Source organism: Propithecus coquereli, unplaced genomic scaffold (assembly GCF_000956105.1).
Source record: "Propithecus coquereli isolate 6110/MARCELLA unplaced genomic scaffold, Pcoq_1.0 Scaffold381, whole genome shotgun sequence".
NCBI lineage: Eukaryota > Metazoa > Chordata > Mammalia > Primates > Indriidae > Propithecus > Propithecus coquereli.
Window position 1 is genome coordinate 787,777 of NW_012149519.1, and position 20,172 is coordinate 807,948.

Sequence of the window (20,172 nt, forward strand, 5' to 3'; positions counted from 1 at the left end):
GAGAATAAGGAGTTTATACTCTGCCAGGGAAGACAGTCAAATGAGATGAGAAAGAGTAGGAACAGTACCTAAGAATATTGTCCATTTGGCTAGTGAGTACTATGGTAGCCACCTCCAAGATGGCCCCAGTGATTCCTGTCTTGGGTATTCACATCCTTGTGTAATTTGCTCCCATACCATACCAGAGTCGGTCTATATGACCAACAGTATATGGCAGAAATGATGGCAGGTCACTTCCAAGATTATTAGATTATAAAAAACTGCAGTCTCAGTTTTGAGCACCCTCACCCACCCCACCTATCAGGATCAGGATCTTATCTCTATTGGACCTCTTGCTCTGGGGGAAGCCAACTGCTATGTTGTGAGAAGCCTTTTGGGGAAGAACTGGGGAACTGAGGCCTGCCAACAATCACATGAGTGACCTTGGAAACTCAAGATTTTCCATCCCTAATGGAACCTTGAGATGACTGCAATCCTGGCTCAATCTTGTAAGAAACCCTGAGCCAGGACCTCCCAGCTAAGCCATTCCAACTCCTGACCTTTATTTAGAAACTGTGTGAGATCATAAACTGTTCTTTTAAGCTGCTAAATCTTGGAGCAATCTATTATGCATTGATAAATAACTAATCCAAGTACCCTACATATACACACTCTCACATATATACATGCAGGTTTTTTGTTTGAGTTAAGAGTAAATATACACAGAATTTCAGAACTGAGGCATAAGGAGATTAAGATGGCACCATGGACAATAGAGCAGGGACCAGAACCATCTTTTGACTTATGTTTGATGCTCTTTTCACTATACTTTGCTGACTCCCATAATGGATTAATTTCATAGATAAAGAAATAAAGTTTGAGTGGATTAAGTAATTTGCTCAAGAATCTACAACAAGCAAGTAGCTGAGCCTCTGCACTAACCTATTGAACACAACCTGATTCTTTATAATAATCTTTTTCCTACTCTCAAGCTTCACTGACCTTGAGATAATTAGCTGAATGAAGATTAAAAGAAACCAAAGCTATCCTTAAAGGGTTAGCTGGCGTGCTTGCCTCATGTCTTCCAATTCAAGGTGGGCTCTATATTGGTGATTTGTACTTAGCAATATAGTCATCCATTTACTCAACAAGTATTTGTTTGACACCTATTCAAACATAGCATAATCTGAGGGTTGTAGGAAATACAAAACACTGGGATTTAGTAATCTAATCAGTAATAAATGACAAATATGATGAAAACTTACAATAAAATCAGTAGATGTCTGCCTGCTGAATGAATGGTAGGAATAGTATATGCAATAGACATTTTAAAAGAATCTAAAACATAAAAGAATAAGGGAAATTCAGTGTTTCCTGGTAAAATCATACACCACCCTCAGGCAATGAAATCTAGACCTAGAACCCCTTGACTCTTATTCCTTAAAAGTTACCTTCTCTCCTGGGGATATCCCATTAATTACCACGCAGATGCCACCAGCCCCCAGGAGACACTGCTTTTTCCTTTATTCTTTTGGGGTAACTTGGTCCTCAGGTTAAAGAATTTATAGCTCTATAGTTGTTTTTGAGCTAAGGTCGCATTGGGGATGAGAACTGAGGTGTCAGAGGCAGGGGGATTCACACAGGGTCAGCTGGGCAGGACTGCCACCTTGTGACAAGGATGGACAGCATGCCCTCCGGAGTGGCAGCTCGGCAGTGCTGGACTGGCTGGCAGCTAAGGGCTTTTTCATTTCTGGCTTAAAGGGACCCTGTTTCAGCGTGGCAGAGAGTAGAGACAAATGTGGGTGTTTTCAGCAGCTCGATATGGCCCTAGGTTCCCAATATTTTCAGCTATCTGGCTTTCCTGTTACAAAGTCACAACAAACATATCAAAACTATGTCCTCACCCAAGCATATGTTTATTTTCACAGAGGATTTTGAGGAAAGCACTGGCAAAAATAAATAGGACAAATTCCAAGCAGTAACAGAAAACATATTTGAGCTATGCAGGTTCTTTAAGGCAGCAAGAGCTCCTCTTTGCCGCTAGAGGCCCCACAGGCACCTTGAATGTCCTGTGTCCCAAAGTGTTTTGTATGACTTGTTTTCTCCTTAGCACCTGCCCTTCCCTCTGCACTCTGATTCGGTGAATGATACCACCTCCTGCCCACTTAGGCCCAAAGCCAAAGGGCCATTCTAGATTCACTCTTTCTCTTTGTCCTCCTCCTGCTCCAATCGGTCACTATACTGTCAATTCTGCTTCCTGAGTATCTCTCCAACCTGTGTCCTCACCGTCACATGTACTGTGCAAGTCTTGGTTGAAACTCTCATTATCTCTGCCCCAGACTGAGCGTGTTCCTTGAAACTGACAGGTGTTTCTCAAGGAAAATGTTCCATAGTTGTATCAGTCAGAAAACCGTATACACACTCGAAGGAGGTGGCTGAAGACACTTGAATAAAGGAACTATTTACGAAGGTGCGGACAGGCTAAGGGAACCAGCAAGGGATGGCGATGCGCCCCTAAATTAGCAATGGCAGAAGTTATTGCCACTGCTAGGTCTGAAAAGACAGAGGAAGGAGAGAACTATATTGTAGAACCTAGAGTGAGCTGTAGCTATAGAAAAGGGACCTCCCATTTTCACTACAAAAAATAGGTAAGGTGATGCATATATTAATTATTAATAGCTCAACTTAGCCATCTCACAGTGTATACATATTTCAAAACAATTTGTTGTACACAATATATATGATTTTTATTTGTCAATTAAAAAGGTAAAGATAATAATAAATACACAAACAAACAAGAGAGAGAAGGGGCCTCCCAGCAAGAACTGTAATCTCAGGCAGAGCCACTGGCCCAACTGGAAGAGGTTATAAATTTTCTGTCCTCTCTCTTCCCATCCTCTGAGCTCCTGCTGGTACCCACCACGAGTGGAACCCCACAAGAAGCCAGAGGGCTAGGAAGTCAAACTGGGAGGATTCCAGAAGGTCAACCTCTTGGAGTCAGGCTGGAAAAGGGTGGGGAGTGGATCTGGAGTGGCAAAGGGAGAATACCCACAGCAAAGGCATTTCGCCACAATCATTTGCCCATTAAAACATTTTTAAGAGACCTCTTAAAAATGAGAGATTTAAAGAAATCTCTTCAAATTTGTTTCATTCAGTGTTTTCCTGATCTTTCTGAATTTAATCTTGCCCAGCTGTATCTACTTCCTAATTGCCACCAGATATGACTTCTCAAAGCACAAATCTTAGCAAGTTACTCCCCTGCTTATAAATCTGTCGATGGTTCCCCAAAACCCGTCGCATGAACGCCTCTCCCTGACCCTCACACCATATGCCCACTCCTCGCACCGTCACTCACTCCTGCCTGGCTCTCCAACTTCATCTCCCTCCTCTTCCTCCCAGCAGTTTGTACTCCAGGCTTACTGAGCTGCTTATGGCTCCCTGCTTCATGATCCCACACTGTCCTCCTACCTGGAATGTCCCAGTGATCCCAAGGCCTGTGTCACTATGATCAAGTGTGTCCCCTTCACTAAAACCTTTCATGATAAGCCAGACTGGATGACATGGGTTCTTGTGACCCTGCTATTCTTTAGGCCTTCACTTGTCTATCACACAGTATGAGCTCTTTGTTTAATATGTCTCCTCAATTAGGCTGAAGAATTTCTTGAGGTTGGGGTCATGGATAGTACAACTGCGTATCCCTGGCACTCAGCTCAACGACTGGCAAACAATAGATGCCCAGGGAATGGGCTGAATTGAATTCCTCCTCTATGTAAGAACCATATGGACAGTGAGCAATCAGAGGTGGGCTCTTTCCATAACACATCCCTGAGTCATGAGCAGAGGGGATACCAAAAATGTCTGCAACTTGGGCTCCATGTGTTCGGTTCTATTATTCCTACTTACAGATGTCTAAGCGACCACTAAGACAAGACATTAAGATTAAACTAAATGTCCCAATTCACAAAGAACTTACTCCCTGAATAACTTCTAAATACCTGTCTGCAAACACCAATACCGGGCACTGTGGTAGGGACTCCTCTTGAATAGGTCAGAACACACGTGCCCTGAAGAGTATTGTGTTTTGCCCTTGGCCTTTCTTTGAGTTTCTTGCATTAGACTAATCATAAGCTCAGATTTTCCCAAGCAGATCTGTCTAATAAAACAACTGGCCCATAGGGTAAGACATGGATTCAAATTCTTCCAGATGTTTTTCTGGAAGTGTGACTAGCCTGTTACAAACACAATCCCAGACACTTTCACAAGGGGTGAGAGCATTTGCTCCAGCCGGCTACAGTTGCACAGATCTCACTGTAGCGTAGAGCGATGGGAAAAGCACCAGATTACAAATCAGACAAAAAAGAAAAGAAAAAAGGCATTGGGGGAATGCTTTAAATCCTAACTAATCACTTATCAGCCGGGTGACCTTGGCCAAGTTGCTCAATACCTCTAATTTTGTTTCCCCATCTGCAAAATGGGAGCAAAACCTACCTCACGTGGTTATTGTCAGGATTAAATGAGCTAACTTGGAAAGAGATTAGTAGAAATCCAATAAATTTTTGTTTCCATTTCTACTACCTTAATTATCTCTTCCTTTAAGAGACTGCCTTTCTAATTTTAGAAGGAGGCAGGTGACTTGGATGGGTACAGTGAGGTATGCTACCTTGTTTGTTTAAATTTTTTTTAAAAAAACTTAATTTCAAAGCTTCCTTATGGCAATAGTGTGACAGAAATAAAACTAGGCAGTTGTTGCTATGCAACATCAGTAGTTTGCCGAGGGACTGGATATATCTCTGCTGTTACTTATCTTTAGCTGAATTTTGAGCAACATTTTTCTGACTACCAGCGTTATCCTGTTCTCATTACGTAAAGAAACAGTTGAGATAAAAAATCAGGAAGGAAGTCCTGTCCTGAGATCCACTGGATGATGGCTGGTCCACGCACGGCCACCTCGATACCAGGCTTTCTGGGTCCTCTTTCCATTTTTGATTCTTTTTCTTAATCTGTTTTACTTCCATATTCACTTTCATAAAAGAAAATACTGTTTTCTTGATGGTGGCCTTCTCAGCTTTGGTTGGGTGTTGGATTTTGCTCTTTTTGAAGCAACAGTACTAAGATTGATCTAAAAATGTTATTAATAGCTAGTCCCTCCAATAAATGTCTCTACTTTTCACTTAACTAAAGACATGTCAAAGTTAATGCAAATGCCTTCTGTAAAATATTTAACTTTATGTTCTTAAGTTACTCTTATCCTCACTTGTGTGCTGGTGTGCAATCTTCATACTTTCTTTCGACACACTCCTTCCCTTAAAATGTTTGCAGTAAAACTCCTACATGTGTCTTGTCCACGTGGCTTTATTCCCTGTGGCTCCCAGGATAAAGTCCAAATGCCACAGCTGCAAATCTTTTTCCTATCCAACTGAACCATAAATATGTAAATGGCTGTATTAATCAAATCCCTGTCATTGGCGTACCAGCTCTCTCTCCCGCACGTCCAGCCCCAGTCTGACCTTTCACCCCAGTCCTGCTTCCCTTCCCCACAGGCCCTGTGCGCCACAGCACCTCTCAACCTCTCACCCGGAAACGTAAGTGCAAACGCCCTGTTTGTGATGGCCGCTTTCCGTTTGCACGTGCTGCCTCCTGTCTGCCGTGTCCCGTTTGTCGACGTCCCCTTTTCAATCCAAGGCTCTCACCAGTTCCTCCTTTTCTCTTCCTCTCCTCTGGCTCTTCTGCTCTTATCACAGTACATGCTTGAATTCACCTGACCCCTCTGTTGTCTCCCATTCTGATCTCACTGGCAGTAACTTGTTGAAATTCTGGGGAGGTGTAGAAAAAGACAGCACAAGAATTCAAAGGGGTATATTCTAAAGAATTATGTGACCAGATTTGAGGAAGATGTTCCAGGGTTAGGGAGCATCACGGGGGAGGGATAGGATTCTGAACAAGGTATTGTGTTTTGAGCTCGGAGGATTTTCTCTGTGCTGGGAGAAAGGATTAGACAATAACAACATGATGCTCTAATTTTCAAAGGGAGCACTAGGGCTTTTGTGCCGAAACATGACCTACCCAGCCCTCCACCCCATCTCCTGTCGGTGTTTCGGTGGTCTGTCTTTTGCCCCAGCTGAAATGTATTTGCCTGGCTAAGCTTTCCCAGCATCGACTATGTTGAAGAGAAAAGTTCACAACTGAGGGAGATCGCTGAGAATACCTACTCCTACTCAGAGACATTCCAAAACCTGAAGCCCAGAAACTAGGACAGGTTGGCTAAAGTCACACAGCTTGTTGCTGTTGGAAGGAGAGAGGGACCCAGCATCAGAGGCTCTGGCTCTTCAGCCTACGGTGATTGCCTAGAAGAGTCCTGGACGGTGGAAACTTTAAAGCAAGGCCTTGTTTTATTGTCTAATTCATGTCTAATTAATGACTAGAGGATGGTGAAATATTTTTAATCTTGCAGCAAGGGGATGGAAGACTCAAAGCAATAATGGGCATAGTTCTAGGTTAAAGGGATTGTAAGTGAGCTTCAAACCATCAGTACAAACAGGTTCCTGTTTCCCTTATCATTGTATCTTGCCCTGTGGGCTTCAACAAATATTCATGTAGCAAACCTGTGTTTAGCGCCTGCTGTTTCCACATCCGGCATTGGGCACTGGGGTGCTGAGATGCTGAGAAAAATACGATTCTGATCCAGCCCTCAAAACACTTGCAGACTAATGGTAGACAAAATCTCAAATGAAACAGAACAAAAGACAGAATCATGTGAAAAATGCTTTTTTTCCTGCGCAGAGAAGGAATGATTAATCCTCCCATGAGGATAAAGAGGTCAGAGATGGTCTCACAGAGAAGGCAGCTTTTCAGCGGGGTCTTTTTTTTTTTTTTTTGAGACAAAGTCTCACTCTGTTGCCAGGGCTAGAGTGCCTGGCGTAAGCCTAGCTCACAGCAACCTCAAACTCCTGGGCTCAAGTGATCCTTCTGCTTCAGCCTCCCGAGTAGCTGGGACTACAGGCATGCACCACCATGCCTGGTTAATTTTTTCCATATATTTTTTAGTTGTCCAGCTAATTTCTTTCTAATTTTAATAGAGATGGGGTCTCGCTCTTGCTCAGACTAGTCTCGAACTCCTGAGCTCAAACGATCCACCCGCTTCGGCCTCCCAGAGTGGTAGGATTACAGGTGTGATCCAGCGCACCTGGCCTTGAGCAGGCTCTTAAAGGGTCAATGTGAACGCCGGAAACGGCAGACAGGAGGCAGCACATGCAAACGGAAAGCGGCCATCACAAACAGGGCGTTTGCACTTCCGTTTCCGGGTGAGAGGTTGAGAGGTGCTGCGGCGCACAGGGCCTGTGGGGAAGGGAAGCAGGACTGGGGTGAAAGGTCAGACTGGGGCTGGACGTGCGGGAGAGAGCTGGTACGCCAATGACAGGGATTTGATTAATACAGCCATTTACATATTTATGGTTCAGTTGGATAGGAAAAAGATTTGCAGCTGTGGCATTTGGACTTTATCCTGGGAGCCACAGGGAATAAAAAGGTTTTAATAACAGGAGCGTCGTGACTGAATTTGTGTGTCGGAAGCTTTTCAGATTTTCACAACTGACCCTTCAAATGCTAGGTGAAATGAGCAAATGTTGCATCTTTCAGCAGGTGAAAGAACTGCAAAAGCTAAGCTATATTTACAAAGTGAGGAATATTTCAAGAAGACTTAGCTTGTTATGTCTGTCAAATTCTGAATAACAATGGCTGTGGGTTAGGATAAGACCTAAGGATGAAGAGCACATCATCTTTTACTCTGCGGGAGCCCTTTGAAGATCTGTGTAAGCTCCTAAACCTATTAAACCATACAAAGTCTTATTTATAATACACAGTGAACCCCTACCTAGACAGCCAGATAATAGTAATCACTAACATTTGTGAAACTCTATATTCACAAAGGACTTTTATTTCATTTTCTGTCTCCAGTACCACAAAAACTTGATAGATCAATGCTATTTTTGTCTCCATTTTACAGATGAGAAAACTGAGAATTGGAAAGGTAAAGTGACTTGCCTAAGGTAACAGCCAGTCAGGAAGAGAGTTGAGAATTGAACCCGAGTTCTCTGACTCCATATTCTGATGTTCTTTCCATTGTATGCTGCTGGTAATTGGTAGGGTGACAGGTGTCACAGCCAGATCACCTTCACAGAGACAAGGGACTATGCTCCGCACCACCAAAAGCTGCCACCAGTTTCCTGATGACCCTGGGCATGTCCTCCTCCATCTAACAGGAATAATAACACCTGCTCACCAATGATCAGGCTCTTGTAAGAATATAATACCACTTTGCAAAGTGTGGAGTGCTAGACAAGCATAATACTCATCTATATGCATTTAGTATAATAGCCTGATCCCCAAAAGCCTAGAAACCATCCATATATTAGAGCTGACAAAATATTTTTACCTGGTATCTGCCACTATCCCATGGAGAAGGGAAAACAGAAATAGGTCATATCTGTAATGTGTTCCTCTTCCAGAATAAAAAAAAAATGTAGGCATACTATTGCAGCCAGTCATAGTGACATGTAAACCAGTCATTTTTTTAAAAAAAAATCAGTTTTAAGCTGGAAAATTAGTGGGCAAAGTTACTTCACCTCACAGGACCTGAGAGACCTTATCTGTAAAACGATGCACTCGGACATGATTAACTCGAGGGTCCCCTTCCTGCTCTAAGACTGAATTATTCTATGAATAAATGAAACAAGTTTGTATAAGATCTGATTAAGATCTTTTTGAACCTCTAGGGGAGATTACTAAAAACATAGTTTTTAAAGCCTGTTTCTTGCTACCAGCCTCACACCATGACCCTCTACCCCCAGGGCAAGAGAGCCTGAACTGATTCACTGACAAACAGCCATCGGGAGAAGGTGAAGAGAAGTTCCTCCTCTTTCTTCTCTCTCTGCCATAGCTGCAAAAGAAGAAGGGGTTGGGGTGAGGGGGATAAGGAACTCAATTCAAAAACGGACAAAGGGCTGGGCATGGTGGCTCACACCTGTAATCCTAGCACTCTGGGAGGCCGAAGTAGGAGGATCGCTCACGGTCAGGAGTTCAAGACCAGCCTGAGCAAGAGTAAGACCCCATCTCTACTATAAATAGAAAGAAATTAGCCAAACAACTAAAAATATATACAAAAAATTAGCCGGGTATGGTGGCGCATGCCTGTAGTCCCAGCTACTTGGGAAGCTTAGGCAGGAGAATTGCTTGAGCCCAGGAGTTTGAGGTTGCTGTGAGCTAGGCTGATGCCACAGCACTCTAGCCCAGGCAACAGAGCAAGACTCTGTCTCAAAAAAAAAAAATGGACAAAGGACTTGAATAGACATTTCTCCAAAGACATACAAATGGCCAATAAGAGCATGAAAAGGTTCTCAACACCACTAGTTATCAGAAAAATGCAAATCAAAACCCTGGGGCTTTTGGAGGGTGATTAAGTCACGAGAATTCCACCCCTGTGAAGGAGATTGGCTCTTATAAAAGGATTTTCCAGGGAGTGAGTTCACCCCTCCTGTCTCTTTGGCCATTTGTGGACACGGCGCTCGTCCCCTCCAGAGGATGCAGCAACAAGGCGCCATCACAGAAACAAGAGGAGTTCTTACCAGACACTGAATCTACCAGCACCCTGATTGTGGATTTTCCAGCCTCTAGAACTGTAAGAAATAAATTTCCTTTGCTTATAAATTACCTGGTCCCAGGCATTTTGTCATAGCAGCAAGAACAGACTAAGATAATGTTTTAAAATAAAGAGGACCAGAGCTTATAAACTGGAGCAAGACTGTCCTGAATGGCCCAAAGTGGCCGAAGTACAAGGAATTAGACTCAAATATCATCAGGGGAGCTAGTTCCCAAAAGAAAATGGTGGTCTGACAGGGAAAAGTTGGTGGAAGTTATTGGGCAAATCAATCATTCATACTTGTACCAGAATGAATTCAGTCAGTTTAATAAATAAGTGGCATATTGTGGAAGATGTATGCCAATGTCCCCAGCATCCATTCTTCCAATTCTTTCACAGTAATAAGGTTTGCAATTCTCAGCTGAGCACGTGTCCACTCCAAATAAAGAATGCACTTTCTATCTTGCATCACAGCTAGGTTTGAACATGCCCAAATTCTAGACAATGGAATATACATGGAGGTATCATGTGGAAGCTCTTGGAGACCTCCCTTAGGGGCCACTGTCTGACACTATTTGCTTCCCCCATCCACCTTCCTCTCAAGCATTCCTCCATTGTGCTTCTTAAGCTGTAAACTTAGCATCCGGAGCTACAGCTAATATTCTGGATCATGAAGATAATGGCCACAGCATTATATGGTACTTCTTCAACTCATGTTAGTCAAAACAACACAGATACTAAAAACCAACATTTATGGAGATCTTATGCAAGGAACTTTACCAAGGGGTTCATATGCATTATTTCTTTCGTTTTCTCAAAAACAGCACTATAATAAAGACATCTGCACTCGAATGTCTATAGCAACACAATTCGCAATTGCAAAGATGTAGAAACAACCCAAGTGGCCATCAATACATGAGTGGATTAATAAAATGTGGCATATGTATACTATGGAGTACTACTCAGCCACAAAAAACAATGGTGATCTAACATCTCTTATATTATCCTGGATAGAGCTGGAGTCCATTCTACTAAGTGAAGTATCACAAGAATGGAAAAACGAGCACCACAGGTACTCACCATCAAATTGGTACTAATTGATCAACATTTATGTGCACATATGGAAGTAACATTCATCAGGTGTCAGGCAGGTGGGAAGGGGGGGAGGGGATGAGTAAATTCACACCTAATGGGTGTGGTGTACACTTTCTGGGGGATGGACACGCTTGTAGCTCTGACTCCGGCAATGCAAAGGCAATATATGTAACCTAAACATTCGTATCCCCGTAATATTCTGAAATAAAAAAACCCAACACTATAAATAGGAATTGTTGTATATACATCTTAGAGATGAAGAAGCTAAGACTCAAAAAAAATTAACTTGTCCAAGGTCACACAGCTAGTATTTGTAGAGCCTTGACACAAACCCACTATCTTCCTCCAAAGTCACGCTCTTAGCCACTACACATCACACCTGGCTAAAAGTTCTCTGGCAAAGATCTATTTGTGTGAAGATACAGGACAGAATGAACTATAATAAAATCTCTTAGAATTTTAATAATTTATAAAGGAGGGATTTGTTTAGTGTTGGGTATAGGTGATATTTGGTAATTAATAAGACAACAGAATGTTGTAGGATTTGCTATCTTGGCTACTATAACTCATACTACAGGTCTACAGGACTATTGTTTAAATAAAATGTAAATAATTAATTCTCAATTTGCTTATAAATTGAATAATGCTGTACTATAATATGACCCCAAGAATATGTTGGAAAACATCCACTGAAAAATATATAACATTGAGAAAATGCTGTGATAACAAACCCACAATTCTGGCCAAATAGAACAGATAAGTTGTTATTTGAGATAAATCTAATAAAGCAGGTTATTTCAGCTTATTTTTATTGCTATTGTAGAAAGTAGAATTGCTCTGAGAATGTATTGAAGAGTTTTTAAATTTAATAGAAAAGCTGAAACAAACATAAAATGTGAACATTAAAATAAGACAGTTATCTTTGGTGACCAATTAGTTTGCATGTACCATTTAAACCTTTTTGAGAGAATGGAGATTCACTGGCATCCCTTCAAAATGGTATTTAGGGATACTCCTCAGAGAACCAATAGTATCAGGTCCATTCCATAGTACAGGGCTTGACATATTGCACTTGTTTAATAAATGTTTGATAAATGAAAGGACAGATGAATCGAGTTGTATTGATGGTGCTTAGGTAGGTGAATGGATGGATGGTTGAATAAATAAACGTGAATGGTGCTTTACCGTTTCAAATAATTTTGACAGAAATTATCTCACTTGACCCTCAAAAGCCACCTGATAGTAGGTAAAGGAAAAGTGATTATACTTATTTAAAAAAATTAAACACAGAGATTCAAAGATTTTGAAAGAGTTACCTAGATAGACTTACTATGGGAATCCTTAGCCCCCATAAACACAAGAAAATCTTTTCTTGCTTACTGTTCTGGGGAAGAAGAAGACATATCTGTGTTATGAAGGATTCCTTGAACAAATCATGATGTTCACTCATCCATGTCCATAGCAGATTGTACCTTCCAAAGATGGTCACAGTAATAATATCTTCTTATAATGTGACTTAACCCTCTTCCCTTTGAGATGGGGAGTCAGTGTGTTCTCAACCCTTGAATCTGGATTAGTTTAAGACTATGGTAGAAGTGAGCTATATAATTTCTTGGGCTAGATCATAAAAGGTGACATAGCTTCTGCTTGAAGTTCTTGGAACGCTCACTCTTGAAACCAGCCACCACGCTGTCATGCCATAAAGAACTCCCACAGCCCCCAGTTTGGCTGAGCTCCCAACCTACAGCCAGGAACAATTTGTGAATAAATCATTACAAAAGTGGGCTCCCCAGCTCCGAGTGCAGCTGCCTCAGCTGAAGTAAGCCATCCCTGCCTAGCTCTGCTCAAATTACAGATTCACAAGAAAAATAAATTATTGCCCTTGTCTTAGGCCATTAAGTTTTAGGTGGTTTGTTATACAACAATACATATCTATGAAAATGTATCTTTACTGTTTCCACGATTTCAAATGTTCTTCTTTCCCTTGTCCTTGGAAACTCCTACTCATTCTTCAAAACCCAGATCAGTAACATCTTTTCTAGACTGTCTTCTCTTGTATTTTCTCATTCTCCAATAAACTTACCTTCTTTATCTGCATAGCTCCTGTGTATCTTAAGTCTCTCTCTAGGAGTGTGTTGAAAATATTGCATTCTATACCTGGCATACACCAAGAGCTTGGTGAATGTTTCCCAACTAAACTGAATTGAATTTCATTGGTAAACAAAAATCTGCAGCTAGTGCTGTACTTAACCAGTCCTGCTGGGTGATGGCCCCACTGTCACCACTGCTAGTAATCCTGTTGCTCCACCCCACAACTCTTGCATTGACCTTATGGTTCCACTTAGTAGCCAGAACAATGTCTCCCTTACATCCAACCAAAGATATTTGATTAAATATGGAGAAGTACTCTATCCCCACTACAATTACAGCTCTGTTAGAGGTGTCTCTTTTTTCTCTGTTCCCTTCATATTTCTCATTTATAACATTTTTTAAACAAGTTCCCTTGGGGCTAAGTTGTAGAATATTGGAATAGCTCCACATTGTCTCCAAGAGCCCAAATACTAGTTCCAAAGTCATCTTTATTATTTTCCCCAACTGACACAACAGGCTAAGTAGAGCTCCTGGTGGTGAGCGTAAAATGACAAAATTCCCTGGATGAATGAACTGATCAGGACTCCTTTCCTCCAATCTGCAGCCCTCACTTAGATTTACTGGTAGAATTAAGTACAGAAATTGTTTTATGATTTCATATGTATTATTTTCATAGTGGTGTATACCTGGGATAGCTCAGCCTGCAGAGGTCACAGAGCCCCTTGCCAAGACGTGGTAGGACTCTACTCAGACAGCCTAGTGACAGTCCTGCGCTAACGCTCACGGGAGCCTAAGCCTCCGTTATTTTCTTTTCAAACTTTGCCATACGGTCTAGCAACTCTACTTCACTGAGAAGGGCTCCGTTTCAACATTTTCATATTTTTCTCTTTTGTTAACCATTCCCCCACTCAAGACTGACATTTCCTACTTTTACTGGGCCTGTTTAGACATGTTTCACAGCACAACTTGTTGGGCATTTGTAGTCCAAGTGATTATTATTGCACTTTAAAATGGCGGCAGCACCGTGCAATAGGAAAAACAATGGAACTGCAGGCAGAAAACCTAGGTTCTGGTCCCTGTTTTCTCATTAAATAGCCCTAGTACATTGACTAAATCATTTCACTCTTTTATGTCTCCATTTCCTGTAAAGTGAGAAAACCCAAACATACCTTCTCTACGGACACTGTCAGAAATAGCATTTGATGCTTCTATACTTGACTTGAAATGCACGTTATTCATTATATGCCTTTCCTAGGTACTTCTATTAAAAAAATCTCAGAGCCACCCTATAATCATAACATGGAATGATACGGTTGGAAGCCATGCTTCATAGAATTCTTGATTTTTTAATATATTTATATAAAAACATCTTGTATAATTATCCAGAAAGCATTGCCAACTCATCAAGATTTCAGGGGCAGGAAAGAGGATGAGTAAATCACTTCTGATGGAGTCAAAATTAACAGCTCTGAACCGTAGCAAAGACAGCAAAAGGAACTGCATTTTCCCTCAAGTCTGGCATTGATTAGTTACCTACCTATGATGGTTAATTTTATATGTCAACTTAACTAGGCCACAGTACCCAGATATTTGGTCAAACACGTCTGGATGTTGCTGTGAAGGTATTTTTAGATGAGATTAATATTTACAGCAGTAGACTGTGAGTAAAGCAGATTACTCTCCATAATGAAGTGGGCCTCACCTAATCAATTGAAAGCCTTACGGAAAAGACTGAGATCCCCCTAGGAAGAGGGAATCCTGCCAGCAAGCTAGCCCCAGACTCAAGCTGCAACATCAACTCTTCCACAGGTCTCCAGCCTGTCCTACAGATTTGGACTTGCCAGCCTCCACAATCATGTGAACCAATTATATATAGATATAGCCATAGATAGAAAGAGAGAGACAGAGACAGAGAGACAGACAGACAGAGAGACAGACATATCCTCTTAGTTCTGTTTCTCTGGAGAGCGCTGACTCCTTCAGTACCTTCCCAGACAAGGAAAAGAGGCACTCCACTCCATCCTGCCCTTATCCCCTGCCTTTATCCCATGTCCCCTGATTCAGGAAGCTCTATCCTTAGCCAGAAGGTCCATTCACCTCAATAATGAATGCAGGTGAAAGGGTTCAATAAACTATCAAGTGCCATGCTCGTGTATGCTAACATAATAATAATTATCATCATCACTATTATCAGTGTAGCCATTCCATTTGAGATACTAGATGTGGGGCCAACTGGGTATGCTCAGTGTTACATAATGTGAAAGGCTGGAATCTCTAAGGGAAGGCAGACCACACAGGGCAGGGTGATATTGTGCTGTGCTTCCACAACCCACAGCCCAGCCACACATCAGATTATTAAAACCACTCCTGGGAAAGAACAGAATTAATTGATTATGCATTCATCCCACATAGCTCTTGGCTCTAGCAATTCTTTACACCTCCAGAGACCTCTCATCTTCCTCTTCATCTACATTATCCAGAAAAGAAAAAAGCCAGCTGTCAGAGGGAGTGATCTTTTTAGCACTTTTCCAATCAAAACCAGCCTTTGCTGACTTTCCCTGACTTCCTAGAATAAATCCTGCCTGGTCTCCAAAAAAGACTAATGGCTTTTAGTGCATTGGCGCCACCTAGTGACTGTTGGAGAGAATGCGCCCAAATTTTCTAGATTGGGATTGAGTTTACAGAATCGACAGCTAAAAATCAGACAAGGTATTCATAACAGCCAGATTTGAATTCCAGAAACTTTGAGGGAACATTGTACATTTCCCATTTTAGGAGTCCCTAGCATAAGGATAAGGGATTTTGAGTTTAGGCATCTCTAAGTACAAAATCTTGTTCAACCTCCTACCACATTTCACCTGTGTGACTTTGGATAAGTCATTTACTTTATTTTTTAAGACACTTTTCTAATAATTAATATAGATAGATAATAGATAGGGTGCTTAATAGATGACTTAGCCCACAACAAACAATCAATAAATCATAGTTATTTCTATTATGAGCTACTTGGAAGACTTCCATAGAACGTCTATTTCTCAGTGGGGTGATGCTTCCTGCTCTTCTAACTGAGCTAAACAGAGGATGATGATCAATTTTTAACTGCTTACTTTAACACAATTTGGGTCTGATAGATAAAAATTTCCCTGTGGGAATTAGGCATTCTTTAGTATGGTACTGCCTAGCATAAATATTCTAATGAATAAAGAAAGGCACTAAATTTTTTATTAAATGTGTGTCACATCCACTCTCTTCTTTTGTACTTGAATGGAAGTTTGAAGTTCATTTTTAAACCAACGACCTTGGGAATGTAACCTTTTCAATTATCCCCTGTATCTGTTCTCAAAATAAATCTTCAACACAATTTTAAGTCTGTCTTAACGCAGGGAAAAAAGCACTTCTTAAAGAATCGGGAGCATTTGTTAAATGTTAAAGCATAAGTGATTATGGTTGGCCATCATGTACCTTCGCTCAATTTCATAACTAAGTCTTACTTCCAGAATCCCTTAGTTTGTGATGCCACTGTTCAACAAAAGAACCCACCCTTGCTCCCAGCCTTGTTCTTCCTTTTCTTTGATTCCTAAGAAGAATGTATTTTATTTCTAGTCCCATATCTCTCTATTCTTCATTCTGGATATTTTTTGGTGGGGGAAAAAAACATACTTGTGATATAGAGAAGAAAGTGCCGGACCAAGAGCCACAGAATTTGCTAGCTCATCTCAACTGAATGAATTCAATTCATGAGACCGTGTATTAAGTACAAGTTGTAGCCTAAGTCTCAGTTTTTGCTTTTGAAAAATGGGAACACCTCCCTATCTTACCCTACAGAGTTATGGTGAATATAATAAATTAGTATAAGTAAAAGATCTTTGAACATTACAAGGTACTATGCAAATATAAAATTAGACCTTCCACTCCAGGATGAACATTACTGGTTCATCAAGATCTATTCCCAATCTTTTAATTATGGAAACCCTCATATGCCAGTAATTGTATTTTTACTAATATTGATTGAGAAGATACAAGTTTTCATTTGGATTTCAATTCCTTTAGAGTCATTTCAAAGTCTCGCAGACTGTCATGGTCATGCATTTGGAACCACTGCCCAAACGAATAAGGAGATTAACCTAAGGCAACCTCAACACATTGGGCTGCTTTCTTCTTGTTTTCAGATCCCACCTAAACCACAACTTTCATCTGACTCCCGGTTTCCCTTCTTCTCTGCTGCTTTCTGGGATACTGGCCCACCTATCATTTCTTCTATAACTACTGGTTATAAATTCTTGACGGTTATTCATAGCTAAACCTACATAAGCATGCACCTCAACAGAAGAAAACAAAATTGATGTCACATGTGGGGATGGAAAGATTCGAATCCAAAGTACTGGTAAAAATTACAAACTACTCCCCTCCCCAATCCTTGAGTTATTAATCATCTTGAGGTTGCAGTACCCAGACATCTGCTGGATAAAAGAACAGATTAGAGGGAGGCAAGGAAATCTGCCAAGACCTGAGGCAGATGCTTCCTCTTAGATTTGGACCTATTAACAGTGCTGCATGTACTGACTCTTTTCCTCAGATCCAAGTTTCTAAGTTTCAACATCACATTTCTCTAACATATTGAAACAATTCCAGTAGAGGTAGAACTTGAACAGAAGGAGCCCCAGGCATGATTGAGCTACTTCACTCCTTCACTCAGAAGCATTAATTGAGAGCCTACTCAATTAGCCCTAAATTGTTCTAGGGCTGGAGATTTGGAGATAGAAGACACAGCTCCTGCCCTCAAAGTGCTCGCTGTCTACTAGGTATTCAGTTTATAATACAGTGACCTAAATGCAATGGTAAGAGGAACGCAAGGTGTCCTGGAGCACATGGGCCATCACCTAAGCTAGAGGTGACTTCCCACGGACGGTGATGTCTAAAGTAAAAACTGAAATATAAACATAAGCTCATTGGGTGGGGAAGGGGTCACTTACTCCAGATAAACCAGCAAGGTTTAGATACTTGAATACACCTTGAGCATAGATGCAAACTGGGAGATAGGAGGAAGAGTAGTTGAAGGCCCTTAAAGGAAAGACGTGTCATGCCCAGCTGATGAGCTTATATCAGGTCCCGAAGGCCATGGGAGCTACTAAAGGATTGTAAGAGGGAAAAGTAACATGATGGGATTTGCTAAAAAGTGGTAAGTTCAGTCATTGTGGGATCCATATTCCCCTCAAACCTTTTAACTCCCATTAGGATGTTACCATAATCTCCTGCTCCTTCTCCTGGCCTCCTGCCAACCCATCCTGCACGCTTTGCAGAGTGGTCTTCCCAAAACACACTCACTCATGTTATTTCCCTGCTCTAAGAGGGAATCCATGCCTGACTTTTCACACTCACGTTGCCCCCAGTCACCCTCCTCGTATCTTAATCTCGGGCCAACCTCACTACTTCTTCCTCCCCAGCGGGCCCTGCTGTTTCAAGTTCCTCCCATAATCATTCTAGCATTAATGCCGGGGGCACCCTTCCTCCACCGTCTCACTGATGGATTCTTGCTTATCTTCCAAAACCCAGTTCCAACGTCTCCCGTTGTGTGAATTCTGCCCTCACCTGCCTGGGCTCCCCTCCTTTGTGCCAACTTCAGGCCCAGCGCAAGTCCTATCACTGCGTTTGTCCTCGCTCTGCGGGACTGAGCTCTGCCTGCTTGTTCACTCTCCTCTTTGCACGCTGAGCTCTTTCGGGGAGAGTCCTCCCTCCTTCTCACCTTTGTAGCCCCAGTTCTGGGGGCTGAGTTAAATGCTCAATACAGAATTAGTAAAGGGATGGAGCGGCCCCCAGAGAGCCCTGTGCAGCCCCACCACCGCCGCCAGCCGAGTTACCATCACACATCAGGAGGAGCCGCAGCTGCCACAGCCGGCCCCAGTCAGGATCCCCGCAACCAGGAGTGAGCCCAGACCCAGCCGCCGCCCCCGCCCCAGCGCTGTCACACCCAGCCCCGCACTCGGGCAGCAGCTCAGAAAGCGGTGGCCTGGGCTGCCCCACCTGCCCAGGGTACCTGCCAGCGGGGACAAGAAGGTCATCGCAAGGAAGGTTTTGGGAACAGTAAAATGGTTCAATGTAAGAAACAGATATGGTTTCATCGACAGGAATGACACCAAGGAAGATGTCTTTGCACACCAGACCGCCGTAAAGAATAACCCCAGGAAGCACCTTCGCGGTGCAGGAGACAGAGAGGCTGCGGAGTTTGATGCCGTTGACCGAGACAAGGGTGCGGAGGCAGCAAACGTCACAAGCCCCGGAGGAGTTCCAGGTCAAGGAAGTAAATATGCGGCAGACTGTGACGGTTACAGACACCATCCACGTCGCAAGGGTCCTCCACGCAATTAGCAGCAGAATTGCCAGAACAGTGAGAGTGGGGAAAGGAACAAGGCATGGAGGGATCGGAGCGAGCTCCCGAAGGCCAGGCCCAGCAACGCGGCCCACGGCAGGCGGAGGTCCCCACCTTACTACGTAGGGGGGCCCTGTGGGCGTGGATCCCAGTATTCCACCCTCCTGTGCAGGGAGGAGTGGGGGAGGCGCTGACAACCAGGGTGCAGGGGAACAGGGTCGACCAGTAAGACAGAATATGTATCGGGCTTATGGACCACGGTTCCGCAGGGGCCCTCCTCCCAAAGACAGCCCAGAGCAGGCGGCAGTGAAGAGGACAAAGAGAATCAAGGAGATGAGACCCAACGTCAGCAGCCGCCTCAACGTCGGTACCCCGCAACCTCAATTACCTCCCACACGCCCAGAAAACCCAAAACCACAAGATGGCAAAGAGACAAAAGCAGACGATCCACTAGCTGAGAATTCCTCTGCTCCCAGGCTGAGCAGGGCGGGGTTGAGTACACGCCGGCTGACCATGGCTACCATCATCTGGCTGAGTTTGTCTAACGAGAAATGAATATGAAATGCCAGCAGTAAGAAATGAACGAAAGATTGGAGCTGAAGACCATAAGTGCTTGCTTTTTGCCCGTTGGCCAGATAACTAGAACCATCTGCGTTATCTAGGCAGCATGGGGTTTTTATTATTTTTACCTAAAGATGTCTTTTTTGGTAATAACAAACGTGTTTTTTTAAAAAAACCTGCTTTTTCTCAATATGCCTTTAAAGGTTTTAAAATTGTTTCATATCTGGTCAAGTTGAGATTTTTAAGAACTTCATTTTTACCTAAAGATGTCTTTTTTGGTAATAACAAACGTGTTTTTTTAAAAAAAACCTGCTTTTTCTCAATATGCCTTTAAAGGTTTTAAAATTGTTTCATATCTGGTCAAGTTGAGATTTTTAAGAACTTCATTTTTAATTTGTAATAAAAGTTTACAGCTTGATTTTTTCAAAACAGTCAACAAACAGCA

General features: G+C 42.4%; 1 pseudogene; it reads left to right on the forward strand.

The window, feature by feature from the left end:
- The first annotated feature begins 18,574 nt into the window (after positions 1-18,574).
- Positions 18,575-19,721, forward strand: LOC105816674 (annotated as a pseudogene).
- The last annotated feature ends 451 nt before the right edge of the window (positions 19,722-20,172 follow it).